The 13,817-nt window shown below is 45.3% G+C and overlaps 1 protein-coding gene across 3 annotated transcripts in view; it reads right to left on the reverse strand.

The window, feature by feature from the left end:
• LOC139968939 (paladin-like) overlaps positions 1-13,817 on the reverse strand; it is a 98,720-nt gene that overhangs the window by 66,919 nt on the left and 17,984 nt on the right. The window lies entirely within an intron of this gene.

Here is a 13,817-nt window from a genome sequence, read left to right on the forward strand (position 1 = left end):
TAGTCTAACTTTACTTCTCTTCTTTATGCTACAAGATAAACTTGGTCTCATATAACAATTGGACAATAGCTTTTAAAATTAAGACTTCATCATTAATATGATAAACAGAGACTGCTTAATTAAAGTGACTGTCCCGATAAGTAGTTTTTTTTATATTAATTATTATTTTGTACTTAAATGTATTATCATTTATTATGTATATTTATTATTATTATATATTTATTATTTATGTAAATTTAGCTAATGTTTAATAGTATGGTTTCATTTATGGTTTCGTTATATTACATCCTTGTTTTTCTCTCCAAGAATGTAAGCTTACTTTGTTGGGTATTATTATCTTTGTTTGTGCATGTCCTCTAATATATAATTTCACCTCGCATATATTATGTCTTCCGGTCTCTATGTTGTTGTTATAATAGCTTTGTAATGTATTATTTGTTATTAACTTTTCACCTTGCTTTTCGGCACGAGTGCAAAATTAAATGGGGTAAACCCAGACAAACGCCAACTGGCTCCTTATTATGTGATTATTTTCTTTCCTTTATTTTTAAGAAACGCCTTTAATGTCAAGAACAAGTAACGACTTGGTAAATATTCCTATTATGACATGAGTGGTACTGTACCAGCATTACATGTAAGGGTACATTTTCAGATGAACTGGCATTAAAGTACAAAAAACAGTCTATACTTTGCAAACATAACATAAAAAACTTTATAATATTATAGTCTCTGATTTCTCAATTTCCATAGACGAATCAATGGAAATTATATCCTATATAAAATCCTTTTCTATAAGAGTAAACCCTTTGATATAAAAGTAAACCCTTTTCTATAAAGCTAAACCCTTTTCATACTTAAGTAAACCCTTTTCTATAAAAATAAACGATTTTCTAGAAAACTATACCCTTTTCTATGAAACTTAATCATTTTCTATAAAACGAATACTATACAGAAAGTACAGGCCTCGATATTTTGGCTCTTAATTTACCCGTTAACTGCCAATGGATTTCGCTGGTTGCTATGGTAATAGAAAAAAAAAGCACTTGTATCTGTCTTCCAATAGACATTAAGAACATTTAAAATTCACATGATGAGTGGTTTACCAATCACCAGTCGATCAATGGACATGATTTTCATACCTAACGTTAGCCCCATATTACTGCTTATTATCAGCAAATATTATTTGGTGGACTGCTCTCAAAAAGCCTGTACAAATAACTGATGTGTATTGTATTTAAATAAAGAAAATGCCAGTGGGGAATTTGATTTTAATAGTCAGTAGAGGTTTTCAAACACTCGATGGCATCTTTTAGCAAGTAATAGCTAAAATTGTGAAATTCTAGGCCTGAACTGCATTAAGTTTTCCCATTGCAACAATGAGACTGAGTGTTTCCTAACTGCCTGTGATATCATATCAATCCATAGTATACTGTACAGTAGGCAATAATGACCACCTTCCTTATGTACAGTATATCCTTTATGTAAATTTAATGCATCACTATAATGTGTCTTGACATGGTTCAAAAAGTCATCAAATGCCTTGATTTTACATAAATTGTGGACAAAGCAGAGGTAAATACTTTAGGTTGGTCCACAGAGACCAGATTGAGTCACTTGATACATGCATACTGTACGTACCAAAAACCAACTTATGTTTACTTAACTTATACTGCACAGTTTAAGCGCACATCAAAATCTGTTAACCCAATTGAACCACAGCATTGGCCACACTGAGCACACTCAAACATACGTTTACATAATTTCAATCAAAATTTTATGCATTGCTGTTGCTTCTGCTTAAATGTCAAACAATGCTTTAATTATTCTTTAATATGATTTGTGGAATAGGATAAACCTAATCATTTTAACATTCTCCCCCCTCTCACCCCATCTCCTCCTCCTCCCTCCCCCCTCTCCTTCATTCTCAGAATACTGTTTATCTCAGGAATATTTTAACTCAATCTCAGGAGGGCTTCTCTCTAAGTGAAGATTTACAAAAGTGACAGCTGAGCTCTTGGAGAGCTGTTAAGTGAATTTATCAAGATGGAGATTTCAAACGAAACGGACAGTTCGGTGATGTTGCCTCTCTCTCGCCGTAATGTACTATCTCTCCCCGTGCATGTCTGAATTGATGCTACTCAAAGCATCTTGAATGTTTAAAAGGTTCCGGTTTCTTGTTTCTGGTTAGGGAGCCGCAGCTCTACGGTAAAGTCTCGAGGAATACATTAACATCTGAGGGGTCAATTAAAGATGATTGCCCTCTTCAACTACTGCAGCAATGCAGTGTTTGGAAGAGTCTCGTGCATGCATGCGAGACAGCTTGATACCGCTGATCTGCCTCTGTCGGTCGTTTTTTGGGGGAAATGCTGCGCGGAGGAATGCTGTATGGTAGATGTGACTACACAGAAAAAGCCGTTATTAAAGTGTGCTCTTAACTTCTTTTCCCCCTTTTTTTTTTCTCTCTTCTTTGCAAGTTAATGTTTGAAGTCAAATTAAAGGGATGTTGTTCTGCATCATTTATGCAGTTCAAAAGCATTTTGGATCCATGGTGAAATTCATTTGAATTATTCGAATCTGCTGATGTTCTGTAAAACGCACATCTGACAAGAGCACAGCGAAGGATGTCATCATAGGAAATTTAGCTGAAAATTTTGTTTTGTTTGTAACATCCTTCATAAGTAGCAGAAAATCATATCTTTTACTAAAAAAGTTGAATTTTGATGAAATTCTAAATACAGTGAACATCAGCTCAGTTTAATAAGCAAACCATTGCAGGTGGGCCATGGGGAATACCATGCCTGGCATGGGGGCTAGAACTCCAGACAGCCGTTTCGGATATTTCAATATCCTCCGAAGCAATTCATTTCCAAGTCCATTAATATACTGTTTGTGTCAGAAAACTGGAATACCTCTCATAAAGACTTACACTCCATTCACTCTTATTTTCTTCTTTACTTTCAGCAAATTATAGCCAATTTCCTTCAAACCTCTCCCTCCTCATTCCTATGTCTCTGTTCGTTGGTTATTAAATGTATTAACTTCTAACTAATGATTATTATGGTATATCTCAAAATTGACATTCCAAAACTTACTGGTTTGGATATTTACGAGTGACGAGCTTACCTGTCTCCTCACAACCTTAGCACCTCATTCTACCGTGCCTATAAAGTCCTGGTAAATAAATAACACTGTGCGCCCTCTATGACCGGACCCCCCTTCCGGTCCCTCCTCCTTTCTCATGAGACCATTCCTAAAGAGTGGCCTCACGGACACGGGAGTGGGGGTGGCAAGGTCTGGCCACCCCCAACGACCCCCGTCGAGTTAACTTCCCAAAGTGAACCCCTAACAAAAAATTCACTGACGCCTTCTTAGCAGGGGGGAGTGTAACCCTCCCCGGCGCAGCGGGAAGGGGGGACACTCTCCTGAACCCTGCAGGCGGAACTACCCCTTACACTAACAAGGAGCCTAAAGATTTACGGTCCGCCACTTGTTACCCTTAGATCAACTTAGGTGAGAACGTTAGTGGAAGACTATGTACGCAAACGCATACGGAAACACATAGGTACACTCACCGATAGACATAGTCGATGGCTCTCTGGTGGATGGTGGTTCTGTCTATCTGGTGTGAAGCTCGGAGTCATGAGTCAAGTCGAGCGACCGCTCCTCCGTCCGGCTGTGTCCCACCACCCTCTCGGGGGAGGGAGGCGGGAATGGAGACAGGTAAGCTCGTCACTCGTAAATATCCAAACCAGTAAGTTTTGGAATATTTACTTCGCTCCTCGCTTACCTGTCTCCTCACAACCTTAGCACCGAGTGGCACTGCCCGATGGTGGGAGGCCCGAGGGGTGGGGCCTGTTACCCACCGGACCTCGCATCACCGCGCTACCAAATGCCGCTTCGGCGTGTAAAGTGTCGGTCAAGTAGCAGGCGACGAACGTAGTTGGAGTTTTCCACGCTGCTGCTTTGAGTATGTCCTCTACCGGGATGCCGGCGAATAGGGCTGTAGAGGCCGCGACCCCTCTGACGTCGTGAGCCCTTGGTCGGGAGGTCCCCGATGTGAACGGGCGTATGATCTCTACTAGCCACCTGGATAGTGTCTTTGGAGGCCGCTGCGTAGGGTGGTCGTGGTATGATGAAGAGAGAAGTTGATTGTCTTAACTTCTCTGTCTTGTTCAGGTACCACTTCAGTGCCCTGACTGGACACCATCGTTTGTCCTCGGCTACTGATGACATGGTCTTAATTTCTGGGATGAAAATGTCTCCTGGCAAGAAGGTCAAGGTCTGGTTCTTTGCAATAAATGACGGGTCTGGAACCATCCTCACCCCGTGGCCCTCAAATCTGATGTGATTCTGCTTGGTGGATAGGGCGTGGAGGCAACTCCTCCTTCTTGCTGACGCAACTGCGACGAGGAAGAGTGTCTTTTTTGTGAGGGCAGCCAGGGAGGCGTTAGCCATTGGTTCGTATGGTGGTCCTGCCAGGGCATGTAACACTGCTGAGAGTCCCCAGGAGGGGGCCAGCCGTCTGATCTGTGGGCGACGATTCGCCATGCCTTTGATGAGTTGTGCAATGTACGGGTTATTGCTCAGTGTGGAGCCATCTGGGAAGCCCTGGTGGATGGCAGCGATGGCCGACCTGTAATTCCTGATAGTGGAGACTTGTTTCCCTTCTCCAAAGAGTGAGAGGAGGAACTCGGCTATCTGTGTCACAGAGGCAGCAGGCAGCAGTATCTGTCTCGGTCGGCACCATTGGTCGAACTTCCGCAGACGGGAATCGTAAGTCGCTGCGGTCGTTCCCCTTCTAGCGTCGGCTGCCATCGCGGCAGCTGCTTCTGAAAAGCCTCTCTGTCGTAGGGAAGACCGGACAGCCTCCAGGCAACTAATTGTAACCCCTTGATGTCTGGGTGGGAGAGAGTTCCCTGTCTCTGGGACAGTAGGTGGGGCTTGTCCGGTAGACTCACTGGGACGTCCATGAGGAGTTAGGGGATCTCGGCGAACCAGGGTCTGCGAGGCCAGAACGGGGCTATTAGTGTGAACCTGCCCTTGGAGTTCCGAATTTTCCTGAGGACTTGTCCGATCATACATAGCGGCGGGAAGATGTACGCATCCATGTGGTCCCAGGAGAGGGACATTGCGTCCGTGTGGTAGGCCAGGGGGTGGAATCGTCTGGAACAGAAGGTCTGGAGTTTGTTGTTCTTGTGTGTTGCGAACAGGTCTATCGTGGGCCTGCCGAAGATCGAAAAGATTCTGTCGCAAGTCTCCTGTTCCAGAGACCATTCGTTGGGGTCTATATGCCCCCTGGATTGGGCGTCCGCCATCACGTTGAGCTTGCCTGCGATGTGGGAAGCCCTTAGGATCGTGCCGGAGTCCTCGGCCGCTGTTATCACCTCCCACGCGAGTCGGCACAGTCTCTCTGAGCGGGTGCCCCCCTGCCGATTGATGTAGGCCACCACTGTCGTGTTGTCGGTGAAGATTGTGGTTATCGTTCCCTGTACGTGGTCGTTGAAAGCTTCCAGGGCTCTTTTGACCGCCATCATCTCCAGGATGTTGATGTGGAGAGATGTTTCTGTTTGGGACCACGTCCCCCATGCTGTGCGATTGCTCCAGTGAGCTCCCCATCCGGACAGTGACGCGTCCGTCGTTATCGATGTCATTGGTAGCTGTATCGCAAAGGGTACCCCTGAACTCCAGTTGTTTGGGTCGAGCCACCATCGAAAGTGTTGTGTGACCTCCTCTGACCTGTAGATGAGCGTTGTTTTGTCTGGGTCTGTAGGGTCTGCGGACCTCAGCAGGTGCAGTTGCAGAGGTCGCATGTGTAGCCTGCACAGTCTCACTATATCGACGAGGCTGGCCATGAGTCCCAGGGCCCGGAGCCATGTCCCCGTTGGTGACCCCCGGTGTGCCAAGATCTGTTGTGTGGTCGCCTTGACTGCCGCGACTCTTTCTTCTGAGGGTCGGGCTACCCCGGTGGTGAAGTCCAGTATGGCCCCGAGGAACTGGATCGTCTGGGAGGGTGATAGCCGTGATTTCTTCTGGTTCACGATCCAGCCCAGTTCTTGAAGGGTCTGGAGCGTTTTGTGGACGTTGTTGGTTGCTTCCGATAGACTGTTCCCTACTACCAACCAGTCGTCTAGATATACGTAGAGGGTGACCCCTCTTTTTCTGAGGTAGGCGACTACTGCTCCCGCGACTCTCGTGAAGGTTCTGGGAGCCGTGGCTAGGCCGAATGGGAGCGCCCGGAACTGGTAGTCTTGTTCTGCGTACCGGAACGCTAGGAATCGTCGGTGTTCTTTGTGTATCAAGATGTGCAGGTAGGCGTCCCGTAAGTCTACGGTCGCCGCCCACATGCCCTTTCTGAGTAGGGGTAATATTAAGTTTAAGGTCTCCATACGGAAGTGTTTTGGTCTGATGTGTTTTGTGTTCAGGGGTTTTAGGTTTAGAATGGGACGCCAGGTGCCGTCCCGTTTTTTGGTCAGAAAAAAGGAGGACCGGAAGAGTGGTCCCGTCTCTTCCGGAACTCTTGTAATTGCCTGCTTGGCCAGCAGGGCCAGAATTTCCCCTTCTAGGGCTAAGCGTTTGACGGGGTCCGTGGGTGTGAGTGTCTGCCTTCCTCCGCCCCCGAAAGGTGGGCTGGAGGAGAATTCTATTTTGTACCCGTGTTTGACTGTGTCCAACACCCACTTGTCCCCGCCAATAAATTCCCATTGCTGGGAGAAGTTTGTTAGTCTCCCCCCACCGGCGGAATGGCCGCGGTGAGGTGGGCACCCCTAGGGCTGGGCGGCGAACGCTGGTCGATTGGAGGAGCGGTCACTGTCCCGTCTGGTCGACGTGGAGCCTCTGCCTCCTCTGGGGGCCCAGGGGCGGGTCGGACGGAAGGCTGCCCCCGGCTTCGGCCTCTGAGAGCTCCTCTGCTCATAGATTTGGTGGGTGCTGCTCTCGTTCCCCTAGGTGCTCTGCTCTCCCTCGGGCGGAAGGGTCTGGTTCTCTGGGTAGGTGGGGGTCGGAATTCTGATTTGGCCAGAGTCTCCCTTCGGGCCACCTCTTCCTGCAGTTTCTTTTGGAAGCAGCCCGCAAAAAGGTCTTCCCCGAGGATTGGTAGTTCCAGCATTCTGTCCTTCGCCTCCGTCGAAGGCCAATGGATGGCGGAGACGATGTTTTGTCTACGTGCCTTTACGGACCTGGTAGGGACCCTTGCAAATTGATCGTACGCGAGTCTGACGAGGGGGCCCAGCAGCAGGAGGAGCTGGCCCGCTTCGTCCCTGGATACTTGGCTGCTGTCCTCAGGGAGCTGTTGGTGGTGTCGCATAAGGACTTCGGCTGATAGCATTAGTACCGATGCGAACTTCATGCCCGAACGGGCTGCCATGTCCACCTCTACCAAAAGCTCTTCTAGCTTCCTCTGGTCCGGGGTCTTGAACACGTGTGTGGATGAGGCCCCTTGTTCGGCTTTTAATCTCTCCTTGGCCTCCTGGGGGATGGTTGGGCATCTAAATAGATCCTTCCATGCCTCGTCAGGTACCCTGACCACTCTATCTGCCCTGGCCGGGAAGGCCGTCCACTTGGTCTTGTTGGCAATGGCCTCAAATCTGTCATAACAGGTTGCGTCTACTGGTATGGTAGTTTTGGGCTTATATGACGCTTCGCCGGTCGCCGTCAATTTTGATACCCGGCCCGCCTTCTGCGGTTGCGTCTCGGGTTCCTCGAACCCCAGGTGTCGTCTGAATATGTCTGCCGCCCGTGTTATTAGCTCCTGTGGGAGGGCTCCTCCTGTCACGGGTGCTTCCTCCGGTTCGTAATTGTGACCAAAGCTGTCCTCCATAGGATCGTAGTCGAGAGGATCTGGATCTATGGGCTCCCCTTCGTCCTCCAAGCCGGAAAGATTCACCGACGCTCTGCAATCCAGAGCGTCCGGGTCCGGGGCCGGTTGCGGGGCCATGGTCGATACGGGGCTGGTAGGGCCCGGTGCCACGTCGGCTACCGTGGACGTCCTTTGCTCCAGCAGGGGCCGTAGAAGGCCGGTGAGTTTGGAAAGCCAAGCTGGTTCCTCTTCCTGACGCCGTCTCGGGGACCGGCGCCTCCTCTTGGATCTTCTGTATCCATCGTCGGAAGAGTCCGAGGACTCGTCGGAGATTGGAGAGTATCTCTTCCTCTCTCTACGTCTTGGGGATCTTGTATGCGACCCCGATCTCTCCCTTCTGGGTCGGCGGGAGGACTCTCTCTCCCTACTTTCTCGGGCCGGGATCTCCGTCGGAACCCGCCTCTCCGGCTCCCTGTCCGGCTCCCTGGAACGGGACCGGCTCCGTCTCCGCGTCCCCTCGGTTGCTCTCTCTTTAGGACCCGAGCCTCCCACGGCCGGGGGGCCGCGCTCTGTGGGTCTGTTTAGCTGCGGCCCGGACTGAGACGGAGTCTCCAGCCCGGCCGAGCTGTGCCTCTGCTTTGGAGGTCTTTTCCTGGCAGGAGCCTTGCCTTTGCTCCTGCCCTTCCCTCTGGCCGTAACTGATCCGGACGTAGCCGGGGCCGTTAGGGGAATTCTTTCTCTTTCTCTTTCCTCTCTCTCTACCTCTTTCTCTCCTTCGGCCCTCTCCTGGCCACTCTCCTCCACCTCTCTCTCTACTACTCCCTCCTCCTCTCTATCTCCCGTTATTCCTGGAACCTCCGGCGCCCCGATTGCGCTCGGGATCGAGTCCAGCCTTCCCTGGAGCTTGCTACGTAAGCCCTCAAGCCACAGGTCGATGTCCTGCCACTGAGCTGGTGTAAACTTAATACACACCAGGCAGGGGTCTCGTCGAGTGCAGGATCTGCATTTTGGACAAAGGTCGTGTTCGTCCCAGGCTCTGCCTGGGCGAAACATAGAGCAGTTGATGCACTTCAATGGATTGCGTGACATGCTGAATAACCGGATTAAGGAAGATTACTTCTTAGTGATAAATGAACAACAATAGAAGCTTAACGTAAGAGGGGAGAACTAGGGAGGGAATTAGGCTTAGGTGGAGCGTAGCGTAACCTAGCAACGGTAAACAAGGTAACGCTACGGGGTGGCCTAACATGAAAATGCAAGCTGAAACAAAAATGAGAGAGCGAGAAATACATACGAAAAAGAGTGAATATAAGTGAGCAATATGAATCCCCAAAAGGGGGACGAGAGAAACTAATTGGGGGGAAGAAAGCTAGTAAACAAGCTAAGAAAACACAATAACAACAACACGCTTTAGCGTGGGGAGGAATAGGGCGGGAACCTAGGCAGTTTCGCGGAACTGCTAACCCCGCCGCAAACCAACCCGAGGAGGAAACGCACTACGAAAACAGTCCCCAAAACCCTCCCTTTTTGATAAAAAGGATACTTATCGGTCAGGAAAGGACTGTCAAACTTCTAAAGATCCGAAGCTAAAAAACTTCCGGCGATCGTCGAAGAAAACCAAGACAATTTTCCCAGGAAACTATCCACAAGAAAAATATGCGTGTAGGCACTTGGAATGGTAGAATGAAAAAAGGAGGAGGGACCGGAAGGGGGGTCCGGTCATAGAGGGCGCACAGTGTTATTTATTTACCAGGACTTTATAGGCACGGTAGAATGAGGTGCTAAGGTTGTGAGGAGACAGGTAAGCGAGGAGCGAAGTAAATATATAGTTATGATTATAAAAAATATTTAACAGAAAGCTTAGATTTCATAACTCTTTTACTCGTCAGAAATACATACATACATACACATAAATATATATAAATTTTTCCCAATCCGACAAACACTATGAGACACTTTGAGGTCAGTGAGGGTGTACAGTGTTAAAAGATTACAAGGGCATACTAGACACGGTAGAATGCGGTGCTTAGGTTGTGGGGAGACAGGTAAGTGGGGAACGAAGTAAATATATATATATATATATACATATATATATGTATGCATGTATATGCTATGTGTATGTATATGTATGTATATGTATATATATATATATACATATATATATACATATATATATATATATATATATATATATATATTTATATATGTGTGTGTATATACAGTATATGTATATATATATAAACCGATGAAAAATCATTTTGATTTACCTATCTCAATATTACCCTTGTAAGCAAAATATTGCAATTGATAAGAAGTGAGAATTAAAAGCCTACAGCATCAACTTTACTGCGATGATAAAAAAGAACCCGTTTCTAATCTCTATAGATGACACACCCGTTTATATCCATTTACTCTTACTGGCTGTATTAATGATTGATCAGAAGAAAGAGCAGCTCTCTGTGTTACTAATGGCATATGTTTGAGCATAGTTGGCAGGTTATAAAGCGAGGAGTGGAGGTAATGCTGTGCTAATGGCTTTTGATGTGTAATAAATAGCAACTGCTCTGTTGAGAAACTGCTAGCAATGTTATATGCTGGAGAGCTGTGTATATATAAATATACGATACAGTACGAATTAATTGATAAGCGGTAGTTTAATTCATCACAATACTGTATAGTGCATAGACGATTCATGGAAATAGGACAATGGGAGAGTCTGAGACTCCAGGCAAAATGAGTCCAAAGGGAGGTTAAGGTGAAAAGATGTAAAACCAATTTAACAAAGATTAAGCTGGTGCTAATAGTAAATGATACTTTTTTCTTTTTTTTTAAATAGTGAATGATATATTCTTTCTCCAAAACAAAATGATCATTCAACAAGATATTTAAAATGTTGCAGCAAGGTAGCATGGTAATTCATGACAGAATTTTGTTCCAAAAGAAGTTTAAGAACAAATTATATATGTTATGATTGCTGCATCACTGCAATGTTCAGTTCTATCCTACACAAAGAAGAATATTTCCTATCCATTTCCTAGCGAGAATGAGGATAATTCACTGCTAGTTGTGGCAGATAATCATGAATATTCATGAGCCTGACTCTGACCTAGTTAGGATAATGTTCTTTTAAACTATACTGAGATGTCATATGCTTTCAAACCACTCATACCGACAGTATGAGCTATACACAAAATCATGCTTTAATCAGATCAAGCTGTTATAAGAACTATTTTCCAGAGATTTGGACATTTTCTTTTCTTTTTTTTTAATTTGAAGTACTTGGAAACTGAAATAGGTATAGAAACATTTCTAGAACTCAGTTTTTCCTTCTTTTTTTTTTCTTTTTTTATTTCTAGGACATTAAACACATCAAGACTAAAATTCTTTCTAAAGTCATCCTTTAAAGAAAAATCACAGAACAAAGGACTTTTGTCCCAAATAGTAGCACACATCACCAGTAGCACACATCATCCTATAGCGAGCCAACAATGGGAAACCTTTCCATAGAAACTGTTATGTCTGAGGATTATAAATTCTTTTCACTTTCACTTGTCACTCCGTGTACATATTCATAGTTAAAATGAAAAAATGGCTTTTTTTTTCCTTTCATAGTATTGTGCTACACGACACAAAGAATGCATCTTTGTACTGCCACCTAATAACCTGGTAAACGTGTGATTCAATTTACAACAAGGCATTACTTTTAAAGACATTGAAGACTCGCCCCAAACCGCGCTGAAAAAGTGAACTTTCCATTGCTTGCAAATGATGTTTTCTTTGTGTTGCTACAAAATGCAGACAGTAATGAAATGTGATACCTTGTTATCTTTAGCTGGACCTGAGATGTCCATCGCTGTATTGTTTATACACTGTGCTGTGGGTATTGACCCCAGCTGTATGTACTGACTGTACACTACTACACTAGTGTCTAATTACGGACGGTAGCAAGCTGTGTGTGTATTTTCTGGGATTGATGGTAGTGTCTAACACTTCTGTTACACCTCATTCGAAACTAGGTCAGATTACCGGCATTAGACGTTTCTTGTTGCTCTAGTCTTCGCACTCTTTAACACCATCATGATTAACTACAAATTTCCTATTTTAGCTGCATGTGTGAGCTATGGTTATTATTTTTTAAATTTTTAAAGAACAAACTGTTCCTGAAGTTTTGTCAAGAAGCACAGTGTAAACTGACATGACTAATCTTATTGTACCTTCATTGACATCGGCAACAGAGAAATTTAACCTTAGGAGTCCTTCTGTAAACATCGGAGGGCAAACAGGATGCTATCAGATTATGTCATAAAATGAGCAAATTTATGTGTACTTAATAGCAGCTGTGTTGACGATTAGACCGCACAAAGGTAACAACAGCTAAATTTGGAAGTTTCTTTACTCTCCCTCTGGAAGAAATGAACAAATAAACTCTCTCAAGGAAAAGATTAGTTTCATGCTTTAAGAATCAGTCATCTGGCCCAAACTAACAGATTCCTGATTTGCACTTTCTTCACACTTTGGAATGAGGAGATGGATATAGTACAGGAGTGACATGAGCCTATACTCTGCCAGTGGGTATAAGCTGTGTTACTATACATTATATATTGTACTATATATATATATATATATATATAGGCCTTTATAGGTCTTTATAGGTCTATATATATAGGTCTATATATAGGCCTATATATATATAGGCCTTTATATATGTAGGTCTTTATATATATAGGTCTATATATATAGGTCTATATATCTATATACATATAGCTTGTTCTAATGTTGAAAGATATGCACTGTAGATAGGAAAAGTAGAATTTGAGACAGGTACAGTAAGAGAAAAGGCGTACCGAAAACCGTCCTCTTGGTTTCAATTTCTGGTGACCGTGTTTCTGCAATGAGTGTAACATAGTCTTAAACTGTCTAGAATCTTCTAAAGTTGTCTTTATCAGCTTTGTCAAGCATTTTATAAGTTCTGGATTCTTTCCTTTCCATGATTCCTTTTCCATGTTTTGTGGATAAACTCCAAAACTTACTGGTTTGGATATTTACGAGTGACGAGCTTACCTGTCTCCCCCCAACCTATGCACCTCATTCTACCGCGCCTAGAATGTCCTGGTAACCTTTTAACACTGTGCACCCTCTGTGACCCGGCTTCACGGGTCACCAACCTTCCTTCTCATGAGACCAAAGCCCCTCCAAAGTGGTCTCTGCCTTGGAGTCGAGTAGTAGTCCTTCCCGACAGATGGGAGGGCTACCCCCTCGACTCCTAGTCTAACATCGAATTTCTGACGCTTCCAACGGGAGGGGTAGTACTCCCCTTCCTGTGGGGAGGGGGGGCTACCCTGTACGACCCCATCAGCCTGTACCCCTTAGGTCTAAAAAAGGTAGCAGAAGGTACTCTACAAGTTAGGCCCAAGGCCCTGAGCACCGTAGTGTTTAATGGAGAAAGACGAAGGAAAAAGAGTATCAACATTATAAAGGAAATATATATATAACGCTTCTCCATATATATATAAAACACTTTAAGACACTCTTCCTTAAGTCACTCATAGTGGCCCTAAGTTACTACGAGATACTACAAGTTACTACCGATTACTACAAGTTGCTACCGGTTACTACCGGTCAAGATAAAACTTTGCAACAAACTCGCTGGTAACAATAGGTGATGGTACGGGGGCTCGTACGGTAGTGGAACCTCCTTTCCTCAGGTCTCTTGGCCTGTGCTAGAAGGTGTTTTGTTAAGTCAATGAGACCGCTCCTCCGTGCGGCTGTGTTCCACCCCCCTCGGGGGAGGGAGGCGGGAATGGAGACAGGTAAGCTCGTCACTCGTAAATATCCAAACCAGTAAGTTTTGGAGTATTTACTTCGTTCCTCGCTTACCTGTCTCCCCCCAACCTATGCACCGAGTGGCACTGCCCGATGGTGGGAGGCCCGAGGGGTGGGACCTAGTACCCGCCGGATCTCGCATCACCACGCTACGTAATGTCGCCTCAGCCTGTAATGAGTCTGAAAGGTAACAGGCGAC

The sequence above is a fragment of the Apostichopus japonicus genome, chromosome 6 (assembly GCF_037975245.1).
Source record: "Apostichopus japonicus isolate 1M-3 chromosome 6, ASM3797524v1, whole genome shotgun sequence".
NCBI lineage: Eukaryota > Metazoa > Echinodermata > Holothuroidea > Aspidochirotida > Stichopodidae > Apostichopus > Apostichopus japonicus.